Source organism: Cupressus sempervirens, chromosome 8, assembly GCF_028749045.1.
Source record: "Cupressus sempervirens isolate cs-2001-9-10 chromosome 8, ASM2874904v1, whole genome shotgun sequence".
Classification (NCBI taxonomy): domain Eukaryota; kingdom Viridiplantae; phylum Streptophyta; class Pinopsida; order Cupressales; family Cupressaceae; genus Cupressus; species Cupressus sempervirens.
In genome coordinates, this window is record NC_143125.1 from 631,726,454 (window position 1) to 631,741,140 (window position 14,687).

Consider the following 14,687-nt stretch of genomic DNA (forward strand, 5'->3'; position numbering starts at 1 on the left):
ATCTACATGACTACTATAGGTCCAAGGGGTGATAGATTGTTTTAACTATCTAGGTAATACAATGCAGAGTCTCCAATTATAGATAACTACAATATTATCCTAATTTTCCATGAAGGTAATTTATCCTTGTTTGACTTAGATGCACATCTCTTTTACATATTTGATTCTTTATCTCAAGTCTTTCAAACTTACTCCTCCAAGTGCTGCATTTTGATACCAATTTCTAGATAACTTGGGGGAACATCATTTATCCACATGCCCTATAAATTTGTTTACCACACTTATTAAAAATGGAACTTATGACTACATCAACTTGACAGATAAATGAACTTCATTAATTGTAAACTAGTAAACAAATTTTTAATACATAAACTAAGTATGAGGTTCACTAATTGAATTACAATAGTTATAATAATTTTCACATCTAGAAAGAAAATAACAAGTTAAAAATTTATCCAAAGTTTGACACAAATTACTTAACATGGAAACAAAATTAGAGTAAAAATCACCTTAGAATAGTGAACCAAAATAATTTCATTATTCTCAAGTGAGCTCATATAGGATCCAACTCTATTAAAGCTTATAAGCACATTGCTAGGTGTGACCTTGTTAGATGATTTTTACAAAAGATCATCTTGACTTTATCACCCTTCAATGAGTGGCCTATCTAAAGGAATTGCCACCATAAATGAATGTAAAAATAAATATTATTAAGTCTACTTAGTTAAGAGATCTTTGCATACAAATATTAGAGAGTAATAGTGAAATGATCTTATTAAAATACAACTCATTTTTCTAATTCACATCTCCACTCATGCCATATCTTTTCTTCAGTAATTGGTCATTACACTAACATCATAAACCACCTTCATTTTCACTAAAGATCTTCCTTTTATGATCAATTTATTGAACAAATTTATCACCACATTCTCAATAAATTGATGAATAACATTTAACCTTTTGTCTTTTCCTTATATAGATATATTTTTGTTGTTTCACTACATACATAGATTTTGCCGCTTAATAAAAATCATCGATCAATCTTTCTAGCTTAGGTACTTCAAATTTAGACACCTAATAAATTACTTGAACCTTAAAAATTTTTCTTAACCTTGGATTACTAAACATGCTTCAGATTTGAACAATTGATATTGTCTAGTTAATTTGGGCCATTGATATTACTAAAAAACTTTGTTTCTGTCTTAGAATTTTCTAAATACTCTACATCTTTTCTTAGTGTCATCCTTTACTCAATCTTTCTCAAAATGTTAATTATTTACTGAACTATATTCAAGCATCAATTAACACCACATTACTTAGTTAATAATATGCTTGATAAATATTGTTCTCACTTGGTTAACATTGACATTATTACTTAAGCTTAAGTTTTACTCCTTTACCAGTCATTATTCCTATATCAATGTATCCTATGAATTACTTATTTTTCCACTTTACAACTTTATTTATTTCTTTATGTACCAAATATAAACTTGTACATCATACTAACTCTCCATTAGATCATGTAAAACAATAAAATCAATAGTATCTGACTATAGACTAATTCATCCATTGACCAATTAACATCACATGATCAACAATACTTATCCATTCCATCCTCTAGCTTTATCATTCATCTCTCTATTCAAAATTGCATCCTTCAAATGATTTCAACTTACATGTCTTAGTGTACTCAAACCAATTGACCTCAATGAAAATATAACAAATTATCTACCTCTTTTGCATAAAATATATATCATAGTTCTAACCTTGTTCCTCATCAACATCTTTTATACCCAGTAATATCTCCCTTTCATTCATTAGCATTGGTTGCATTCACCAATTAAAGAAGAACATAATCCCAAAGGGACTAGCCACCATGGAAAGTATTATTGATAGAGAGGATGAAGGGAAAAGAAAAGAGTTAGATAAAATAAACCTTCAACCTACTCAAATCATGTCAATACAAGCATCAAAATAGAGGAGGACCCAAATATAGCTAGGATTGGCAAAGCAGTATCACTTAAGGAAAAAATAAAAGTTGATGAGCTTGTTAAAGGAATACCAAAATGTATTTTCTTGGAGCTATGAAGACATAGAATAGTTCATGAATGCAAAGTTGAAACATTATTTACCCTTGAATCCTGGCTCATCCTCTTTCTAATTAAAATAGAGATAGTTCGACCAAAAGATTTGAGATGCCATGTTCAACAAATTATATAGGATGCTTAAGGAAAGAATAATTTATTCCAGTCATGATTGTAATTGGATTGTAAATTTTCTACTTACAAGGAAAAATAATTGTGAGATAAGGATATGTATCAACTTCCACAATCTAAATCATATGTATTTTGAATATTATTAGGGGCCCTTGTAAATCATGTTATGTAGTTGGTATCTAGTTTAGTGTTAATTTTTATGCTTGATGAATTCTCTAGATTTAACTGAATTAGTGTCACCTTGTAAGATCAACTTTTATCACCCCATTGGGAACATCTACTTCTAAGTAGATGCCATTTGGTTTGATAAATATTGAGGCAACCTTTCAATGTGTGATGGATGATTCTTTAGATGACCTCAAGAGAAAGATCATTACCATGCACCTTGATGATCCCATAGTGTTTCTAAGGAAAATAGAAGAGGATGAATATAATATGGAATATGTTCTTCATTGATACATTAGACATAGGAGATTTCCTTAAGCTCCAAGAAGTTTTTATTTAAAGTAGAAAAAGGTAAGCTATTGGGACTAACTATCTCAAAAGAAGGCACCCAAGTAGATCCTAAACACTAAAGTGTATCAAATAGTTAACCTTACCAACTAGAAAATTGGTAGTCAAATCTCTCTTTGGTCAATTAAATTTCTTAGGGAGATTTGTTCTAGATTTATCAAAAATTACAAGGTCAATTATGGACATGATGAAGGGGATGAAAATTTCATATGGAAAAAGGAAGGTAAGATTTCTTTTGAAAAAATTAAGTCTTCTATTGTCAATGCCCCAACCCTTTCTTATCTATATTTTTCCAAAAGGTTCAATTTGTTATTTAAGAGATGTCAAGTTTGAAGTTTCACAAAGAATAATCAATTGTGGGATCCTTGGCAAATTGATATCTTCAACTACTTCCTCTCATCTAAAGGTCTATGTTGCACATTTAATTTTTTAAATCACACCTGGGAGTCAAAACTTATTTTGTTTTATAGTATGTGGATTATTTAGAAATTTAAAATTGAAAAAAAAAATCAAAACCATAGGTTTTAGAAAAGTTAAGTGTTATGAATTAATGGTCATCCTTTTGTTTCTATGGGTCAATATTTCTTTTCTATTCCTAATCAATTAACTTTTTCTCTCTATAACTTTAACTTTTCAAACAGTTAAGGTTAAGAGTTGGAGTTAGGATTTTGAAGGGCACAAATTGAAAATTTAATGACCAATTGTTTCTATTGATTAATGTTCCTTCTCTCTCCCTAACCAATGCACTTTATTTCTCTAAACCCATAACTTCATAAAAAAAGTTAATGACTAGAAGTTGGACTTTGGATTTAATATTCAACCAAAATGTATGCCCTAATCCAAACCTCTAGATTCCAAGATTCCAAACTTAAGTAACTACCCATTGATTCTATAATGCGGCAAATGTTCATGGTGGAAACACATGCAAAATGTGGATGACACAAAGGTAGTTAAATACATTATCTGAATGCTTTGAGTATCATCTATATAAATAAAAGTCCCAATGAAAAGATCATAATATTTTTTTCAAGAACCAAACTAGAGGAAAAGGATTGTGGATTATTCATGATATATGTTGATGAACTACATGGGTCATGAAGATTGTTTAGGCTCATACAACCCATTTCATAGGAGATAGTGGAATTCTTACAGAGATTCAAATGGGGTCATGTATGTTAACCTCTAAATCACAAACATTGCACACACCCATTCGATGTAATGCCTTCGAAAAGAATGATAAATGTTTGATCTAATTTCATCACAAGGATAAAGGAAATGAAAACAATATTTATGCAAATATGTTATGGTTTGAGCACATAATATGGGAGAATAAGTGTTTCAAGGATACAGGAAATGAACATAATGTGTATGCAGATATAATATGGTTTGAGCACATGATACTATTTGTAAAATATTTTAATCTTGTAGATGATGGTCACGTATTCACAACAATTGGAATGAAAAACCCGCCATTATCCCAAGCTGAAAACAACATGCACATTAAAAGCAGGGTGTTTAGCTGAGAATTGTTTACACAATCACAAAGAAATGATGAGGCGAATATGCATGTCTTCCCAAACGGGCAATTGAAGGCCGCCAAAATAAAATAACTGATGTCCTGTACTAATCAGTGGAAGGTTGGTTGTAAGTGTGATAATAACAGCAATATAAAAGCTAGCTAGTTGCATCATCTACAAAATCTCATGGTTGCACCGATAGCATGTTGTGGGAAAGTGAAGTTTGATCAAGCATGTCACAAGTTTGATAGAATGCCAAAGTGATATTTTACCTTATATTCTGTCACCTTTGTTTTAGAGTCGTGTCCCCCAGTGCCTAAATAAGAGTTTGAGAAACCCCAATGATAGACATGTGTACTGAATATGGAGTTCACAACTAGTTCGTATACAACATGCCAATTGATAGAATTCTGTAAAGATTCTAATGAGGAATATGGAAGCATAAAAAATGGCAACCTGATAGTGTAAAGGAGTTGTTCGTAGCACAGGATGACAATCACTCACTAAACTGTCGGATGGTGCATAACTGTTTGATAGTATGCGGGAACCATAGGTTTAGAAAATTTTATAGAAATTTTTATAAAGTGTGACTTCTTACTAGTGATTTCAAACACCAAATACAAAGCCAATGACAAATGGTAGCTCACATGGAATATATTTAAGGAATTTTCTAGACCGCTCTACTACGTGAGGATGTTGAAATACATCTCAAATTGATTTTCTTACCTTGTGCATAGCTCTGTTTATAAAACATAACGGGTCCAATGTAATGAAAGAGGTTCTGCGGACATGTTGTCACAATCGTGTGAAAGCCTGAGGCAAAAAAATATTAACGTAATAGAAATTGCTCGTTAAGTGCTGCAGGACATGCATAGAATAAGAATCATAGTCAATTCAAATGTTTAATAGCAATCAGACACCTCTATAAGATATAATCTAGTAGATTCAAGGCAGTTGACACATTTAATTTGTTGAGAGATCTTCAATCCCCACTTAAGTCCACCTTGCACGCGCGTGATAAGACATCCGGGATAGTGTGATTCTTGCAGTTAAAACTCGAAACACTATTCCCATGGCATTTCCCAAGTGTTTAGATATATTCCTGAGGCGAAAATAATGCAAAGCAAATAATGCAACGAGCATCGTGGATCAATCGCTTGATAGAATATCTACGTATGCAGACTTCTTGAATGAAGATAAGACAAATCTTCACAGTGAGTAACAATAGGGTACACACATAAGAGATTTGCTGTGAATATTTGAAGACTCCTGAATGCTACCGCGCCAAATATCAATCATGATTAAAAGTATTGATAGAGTGAAAGCAAGTATTGATATTTCAAATTAAATTTTAATTAGACTGAGTTATACACAAAATAAAATGGTTGAGATTCTGAGAAAGCATATTAGTATCCACAAAAGCCATATCACCCAAATAAGGAAATCAGAGGGTGAAACAATGAAATATAATATCCGAGTTTAAGAACCTCGGAAAATATTGAGAAAGATGCTCCCCGAGATATAAGACCCAAAAATGGGCTATATTGATATTGGAGGTTTCTGGAGTTCGATAAGAAACATACTATTACCCAGTCAAATACACTCTTTTAAGAAATTTAAACCTTGAAACACCTATTATAATGTTTAGTACCCAATCCTTTTCTATGCACTTACAATGCTGATATCAGATCTCCTCCATGCAAAATATTATCACCTTACTATGATTGATCTTGTTTATCTCTGCACCAAATTTTTCATGACATTGCTTGTGGTCTTCTATCTAATTCAACTCCAAAAATTTGCGTGCAAACAATTCTTCATTCACACATACTCACACATGCGAAGTAGGTCATAAACCCTACTTAAATAGTTATTTGGTGAACCTTCTAGATCTAGATCAATGATTTAGATTCATTTCCTTTTCTACTTAGTTCTTGTAATTTTCTGATTGGTGTATGGCCTCACATGGGATTAATGATCTTTCATTTAGCATTTAGTCAACTCCTTGATTATCTCCTCAATATTCCAAACATGTTTTCATCTCAATAAAAATGGTTTACATGAGATTTTGTGTTATTCCGAACAAATATGTAAAACTATTTTTCTTGGCACTAGCACAATATTGATGCTCAGAATAAAGTGTTTCATCGTGATCTCCCTCAACCTTAACTATGGTTATCATTTACTAAATTACTTATATCATCTACTATCCCTCATAAACTCATGAATCACTAGAGTAGTTCACAACCACTTCCTTTCATGGCATATACTAATGCTTCACACATAACTTGAAATATATACAAGTGTTCAATGCTTAGCTCAACCTAGATAGGTGTTAGAATGAATGTTGATGCTATTAATTTAGGGAGTATCCTGAGCATTAGATAGTATTGATACATTGCATTTATGAATATGTTTTATATTGATGTCAACATAGAATTGTTTATATAAAGACTGGCTGAGTAACTGACAAAGATCTTGATGGTACGAGCAATGACTTGATTGTCTAGTCACATGCAGTTATGGACATGTAAGACATAGTGTCTTAATGATGTAGTTAAGTGCACAAATTCTAAGTCGAAGATGTAAGGAAGTTGTACCTAATTTATAGAGAGTAGTTCAGAGACAAAGTATTGGGAAAGTAGTTCCTAATGATTGTTGTCTATATTATATCTAAGATTTAATTAAGATATGCATAGTAAGGCACTAATAGAGGATGGTTATCCAATGAAGTCAAAAAGTTTGCAAGCCTTAGTATTGCACATGTGAAGTTTTGCATAGACTATGAGCTGATAATACTATTGTAGTTATTTGGAAAGTGGGTCCAGCTATATTCTACAACTCTAAATAGAGTTGGCACAACCCCTAATAGTGTTGGAATCTTCTAATAGGGATTCAAAGTCTCTTGATAGGGACTCATATGGACTGAATTTTGTGATAGACTCCTAATAGGGTCTATCCTCTAACAAGGAATATTTATATTACTACATTATCTTGTGGGTACCATCCCCACTAAGGTTTTCCTTTTGTTCAAGGGTTTCCCCAGTTAACATATCTGGTGTCATTGTGTATAAGTATCTTGTTGTGGTTTTAGTTCATATTACTCATATGGTTAAGATTCTTTGAAGTTAATAATTGTGATATTAGTTGTATAATTGATTCACCCATCCCCTCTTAGTTATATTAGTGGACTATATATTCTAACAATTGGTATCAGAGCTTCAGGTCCTTAAAGAATAAGGTTAACATCTTTGGGAGATCAATGGAAAATATATTTAGGAAGGATAGTTCAAGATTTGATGGGGCCAACTATGATAGTTGGAAGGAGAAGATGAAGACTCATCTATTGTGCATGGATCTAGGAAATTAGATCTTGAGAAAAAGTAGAAGACAATCGTTGAAGAAGAATAGCTTGAAGGATGCAGTGAAGAAGAGAGATCTATTCATGTGTAACATGAAAATAAGAGAAGCTCTACTAACAACTCCTTTTCATAATGAATACAACAAGAGAATCTATATTGATAGCCCTTCTAGAGAATGAATACAATAATAACATCTCATGAAATTTGAAAAGCATTAGAATCTACTTTTGAAGGTTACGATCATGCAAAAATAATGAAATTAAAAAATTGGATATGTTCATTTCCAGATTCTATAATGGTGGAATATGAATATGCAAGAAGTTATATTAGTAGAATATTAGAAATCATTATAGGAATTTTGTCTTATGGTGGAAGCAAGGATGGTGATGAAGTCATTTATGAAAAATCTTGAAAATTTTGACACCAAGATTCATGCCAACAGATAAGATGATTTCTTTGGTAATGCTTTGTACTAATGATTTCACAAAGGAAACATTTCCTTGAAGATTAGAATAAGAAAAGGAAGATCTGAGATAGTGTGTAGATCTTGCAAGAGTCAAAGAAAATTTTAGTGCCATAAACATTTGACCTAATTTGACATGGAGTGCAAGCACTTATGGAGATTTTTCTGATGGCAACAAAGATGATGTGGACAAGAAGATTGAGGAAGGAATAGGCCTTCTTGTGAGAGGAGAAAAAATATGGTAAGAAAATCTTTAAATGTTGGACTTGTAATGAATTTGGTCATTATTCATCTAAATGTCCTAAAAGAGAGAAAAGATATAAGGAAAATCTTAACCCTAGAAGAGATAGAGATAGAAATTATTTGTATGCAAATGAAGATGAAGAATCTGATGAGAAATGTCAAACTAAAAGGGATGATGAATTAGGATTTGTAGCTCTAAGGGAAGATGATCTTGACAGAGAAATTAGAGAAGAAAGAGTTCTAGTTACCCAACTGAAAAATATGTTTGATTGGATAATTGATAGTGGTTATTCACATCACATTACTAGTGATATTTATAAGTTTTTCAAGTTCAAAAATCATGATGGAGGTATTGTTAGAGTTGGTAACAATGCAGCCTGTCATTTAACATGAATTGGATACATTATGCTTAATGGTGAAACTAACACTGATGATGTCTATTTTGTTAATTGAATGAAGCATAACTTGTAAAGTGTTGGAGAGTTGGTGGACAAAGGTTATCTATTGTAGTTCACTCAGAAGACTTGCAATATCAAAGAAAAAGATGATAAGATGATTGGAACTAGCACCAAATCCAAAGGTAATGTATTTAAGCTAAATACTATTGAGATGAAATGTTTGGTAGCTAAAGTGGATAATAGTTGGTTATGGCATAGAAGATTTTTTCATGTACACTTTGATAATATTGTGAAGGTTAGTAGCACTTTCGCAATCAAAGACTTTCCTAAGATTGTTAAGCCTACTAATATTGTATGTAAGGAATGTATTTTGGCCAAGCAGAATAAAATGTCATTCCTTAGCAAGAAGATCACTACCAGAAAGAAGCTACAGATCATTCACATAGATCTAAGTGGTCCTTCTAGAACAAAAGGATTCTATGATGAAAGATATTTTATAATTTTCATTGGTTATTTCAGTTGGAAAAAGTGCAAACTTGGGTCAGCCTTTTGTAAAGGTAAAGGCTACCAAAAGTATAATTGTTCAGCTTCAATGACATAAAATTAGTATTATGATTTTGAATTTGAAAATGAAGTAAACTTATAATATGGGTGGAAATGGATGAATTTTAGGATTATAATGTTTAATAATTATTTGGAATAAGAATTGATATATTTTCCTATTTTTTAAAGATAATTTTTTAGCTATTGAAAAAAGCTGAAAATTAGGGGTCTAGTTTCCACCACAAAACTATATGGAAATAAACTTATTTTCATTTGATCTCTGACTATGTTATAGATAAGATATATAGCTAGAACAATTAGAACTAAGAACCGTCTTTAGACTTGTATTTTTTCTTTTATAATTATTCAAATTTCAACTTACGTGAAATCAATAGTTTTCATCTCCCGCCACATGTTTAAAAAAAAATCTATTCTAACTAGGAAAAATATTATACATTATAGAAGAGGAATCTCTCCTCTAGAATGTCATATAATTTTTACATTTTTTTAATATGATTTAATTATTTTTTCTTTCTCAAAACTAACATCTTTTCTAGTGTTAAAATATGTACTTGTAGAATTTTTAAATTACAATATAACATATCTAATTAAAACTCTATAAACTCTATATGAGAGTATTCTTCACTATAAGATCTATAAAATGGTGTTTATATGTTATTAAAAAAATATAATAAAAAATAGTGAGAGTTATTGAAATGCCACTTTTCTAGAATAATTTTATTTCTTTAGTAATTGGATATTCATATAAGCTAGTATAAAACATGCCATTAATAGGCATTCCCAATTGGAAAAGTGTGACACCATATATAGCTTAGGTAGAATGAATTTATCTAGATCATATGTTTGAAAAAAATTGATATTTAGATAGAAATACTCAAATTCAGTCATTCTGATAAGTTAGCTTGGAAGGCAATACAACTTTGTACTTTTGCCCCACTAGAATGATGTGGATAGCTTTTCTTAAAGAGAAATATGAAGCTTTTGAGAAGTTTAAGATATTTAAGAATGGTGTTAAGATTAAGTGTTTGATATCTGATAGAGGAGGAGGATTCCCCTCTAGAGAATTTATTATATTTTGTGAAGAAAATGGAGTCAAAAGAGAACTATTTGCACCTAGAGCACCCAAGAAAAATGGGATTACTAAGAGAAGAAATAATTACATAGTAGAAGCAGCTAGAGAAATTAATTAAAGAATGATGTTTCTATGAGATTCTAGAGATAAGTAGTTAATATAGCACTATATACTCTGAACAGAATATAGATAAAAAAAGGTATGTACAATACACCTTATTAAATATGGGTAGGACATTCAACATTACTCAAATATTTTAGGATATTTGGGAGAAAATGTTATATTTAGAGATACAATGACATTGGTAAGTTTGATCCAAGAAGCAATGAATGTATGTTTCTTGACTATTCATTGAAAAGAAAGTCTTATAGATGTGTCAACTGTAAAACTAAAACAATAGTTGAATGTGCAAATATAAGAATTAATGAGAAGTTTGGAACTAAAGAAAATATAGTAGATTATTATTTAGATTAACAAGAGAATAAATCTATAATTATTAGATAGAATGTTAAAGTTTTGTTTAAGACTAAAAATGACTTGCAAAATGATATGCTAAATTTTGAGCATGGAGGAGAACAAAGTTTTAAACCTAGAGATTAGATAAGAGTTGAAATATCAACTACTACCCCTAACAAGAATTTGACAAGGAATAACCTACTTGTGTAGATATTTGGAAGTAAAGATAAAGGAATAATAATAAGGAACAAAGTAAATGAGGAGATATCTTTGATATCTCAAGTTGAACCCAAGTGCACAGATGAAGTAGTCAAAAATAATCATTGGATCCAAGCAATGAAGGAATAATTGGATTAGATAGTAAAGAATGGTACATGGGAATTAGGTCCTAGGCCAAAAGACAAGAATGTGATAAGAACAAAATGGGTTTTAAAGAATAAGATAAATGAGCAAGGAGAAGTTGTGAGAAACAATGCTAGACTATTTGTAAAGGTAATTCACAGCAAGAAGGAATTGATTATAAGGAAAGATATGCATTAGTAGAAAGAATGGAATTAGTAAGGATGTTCCTAGCTTATGTAGCAAAAAATAAATTCAAGGTTTATTAGAAGGAATTAAATCAACCTTTCTAAATGGAGAATTAGAAGAAGTGGTTTATATTGAGAAACTTGAAGGTTTTCCTTTATAAGAATCTATAAAGACATGGTATACAAATTAAAAAAATCTCTTTATGGTATGAAGAAAACACCAAGAACTTTGTATGCAAGGCTAGATAGTTACTTGGAGAAGCTTGGATTTTCTAAAGGTGTGACAAACATTAACTTGTATCCGAATGAAATAAACCTATTAGCATACCTATGATAACTAGTAACAAGTTATCTAGCAAAGACAAGACACCTGCAATGGAGCAAAAGAAGCCTAGATCCATGATTGGAGATTTGTAGTATCTAAAGTAGACCATACTAGATATAGAAAATGTAGTTGGGATTGTAGCTAGATTTCAAGCTGATCCTAAAGAATAACATTTTGTAACTTAGTAAAGAGAATATTCAGATATCTAAAAGGGACATTTCACTATGGTATTTGGTATAACATATTGAGTGATTTCACACTCTACACATATACCGATGCTAATTGGGCAAGCAGTATGGGTGATAGAAAGAGAACCCATGGTGGAGCATTCTTTCTTGGAGGAAGATTAGTTTCATGGCTAAGCAAGAAGGAAAATTGTATTTCATAGAGTACAACTAAGGTAGAGTATGTTGTAGCAAAAAATAACCATAATCAAGTTATGTGGAGGAAGTAGATGTTGAAGGGTATTGGAATTGAGATTGAAGAATCTCTTATCATTTACTGTGATAACAAAAGTATAGTGAGTATGTCTAAGAATCATGTATTGCATTCTAAGACTAACCATTTGTCTATTAAGTATAATGCACCAAGAGAGAAAGCAACATAAAAGTAGATTATATTGGAGTATGTAAGTACTAAATATTAGATTGTGGATATCTTTATAGATCCTTTTCCTAATGATACATTTGAGTACTTCAGAGGTATGCTTGGGGTCATGCCCCTACCTACTTTTGAGTAGGTGATGTAGAGAGTGCATCAGTCAAGTGGTACATAACACTATTGTTTAACTAGACCAGATGTTGATGCTTCCCATATAGGGGAGTATCTAGTATGTACAGGTTCATTGAGGACTCTTGGTATTAGGTATTGAATAGTTTCATTGGACACTCGAGTTGGTTGATCACTTGGAGCAGCTGAAAAATTGCTATGGAGCATGATGGAACTCAAAATTTCCTTCCTAACCTGAGTACCATTCCAAGCTTTTGAGCCCTATAAGTGCTTTTTAATGCATGTGTACCCAACAGTCCATTTGAGGCCTAATTTTTATTAATGATATCCACTTATCCAATGAAGATAAATTTCCATTCTGAGTCATCTTGTGAAGTTCCATTTTGAGCAATGTTCAAATCTCGCACCTAGTTATGTTTCATGACTTGTCACTTTGGGAATGTTTAGTATCCATACCAAAGAACATATGTTTCATATTTAAGTCATTTTGATATTTTTTAACTAGGTTTTGAATCCCTCAAAGTTGGTCATTTATTGTTGTCATGCTAATGAAAATTGTTCAAAATTCTAGGAGGCCATGTTTGACTTGTTATAACTTTGACCCAATTGACCAAAATGAGAATATTTCTTTTGAATTATATTATAGAGGTCAAATAACTATTATTTTTTTAATTTGAGCTTATGATGAATCTATTTGATTAGTTTCAAACATGATTCCATTTGCAATTTGTAAAGTTTTGCTGGTGCCATAAAGTACAGATAGATCGGTACCCTTTATTCATGATGTCATAACTCTAAATTTGTAATAGGTAAGATCGAATGGATTATATCTTTGCATTGTGCTTTGAAAATGCTTTAAGTTTGTCAATTTGTAAGCATTGATGAATCTATGTACACACTTTATTAGGTCCATTCCATTTCATTATTTTGCCAATGTTTCTAGTTTTGTAAATCCAAGTAGCTCACTTTGACCACTCGCCAAATGTGCCCATTTATTCATCATGAGCCCAAATCCTAGACTTTTACTTTCCCTATGACAATGAACCAATGCCTTAGTTTTCTTTCCCCCAAGTATTAGTTTGTCTTGTTTTTAGAGCCAAATTTGAATGTGTTTTTATAGCTAGTCAATGGATTCTTTAGTCAATTTTTAAAGCTAGTCAATGGATCCTTTGGCATGAAGTCAACAATTTACAGAAAGAGGTGCAAATGAGTTTTAAAGTTGTTTCAATGGTAAAAATTTAATTTTCTTAGGGTTAGGCAATTTATTAGAGTATTTCAAAAGGTAAGTTCTTTGAAGAAAAAAAAAAATTAGTCAGACCCTCTTAGGGGCCCAACTAAATGGTGTTAAACTGATAAGGTATATTTGGGAATAAAAGTTTCCATGAGAGAGTTGTAATGGTTTTCATCATTATAAGTTTGAGTGTGAACATGTGATTTTCTCATATTCACATGAGTATATGGGCCATACACATGTGAATCAACTCAAAATTGAGGATATCATTAAGAATATGGATTTGGAACTTAAAGGAAAATGTTGTTACTCTTGTCATCACTCTATTTTTAAATTCCTTTTCTTTAAAATTCAAAGACTCTTTCAAGAAATTAGACAACCTAATGTTAATGTTATTAAAAGGATATTTGGTAACGTAGATTCTAATGCTGATAAACAATTTTCTAAAGTTCAGTTAAGTCTCGCTTTTACCTAGTCATAAATGCAACATAAAAGCTGCATATCTTATGCTAGGAAGTGTTGTTTTTGGCAAGAATATTAGTTGACACCATGGTTAAATGTTGGAATAGAGTGAGGCTTATTTTGTAGTTGGAATGTACAATGTTTTTTTTGTGGAATCAATTTTAGTAAATGAAAAGTTTGATAAAAACATTTGAGGAGGGACTATAAGATATTTTTGTACTTACAAAGTACTGAGAAATGAAAAACACATATTTTCTCACTGCCCTTGAAAAATATTTGTTTATCTTTATCGCATGACATTCAACATGGGGCCAGTAGAGGGGTTTTTAAATGGAGGCAATGTGAATGTTTCATATATTTGTGAATAGTGCCCTAGTTGACACATATGCAAAATGTGAAAATGTAAAAAATGCATGCAAAGTGGTTGATATTATGCCAATGGAAAATGTGGTTTTTTTTAACTTAGTAATTTCAAGATATGCATGGAGTAGGTAGTTGAAGCTATAAATTTATTTGAACTCAATATGGTTTCAAGGAATACAATGATTTTAGGTTCTGTTCAAAATGGGCACCTTGATGAAGACGTAAGACTATTTCACACTATGTCTA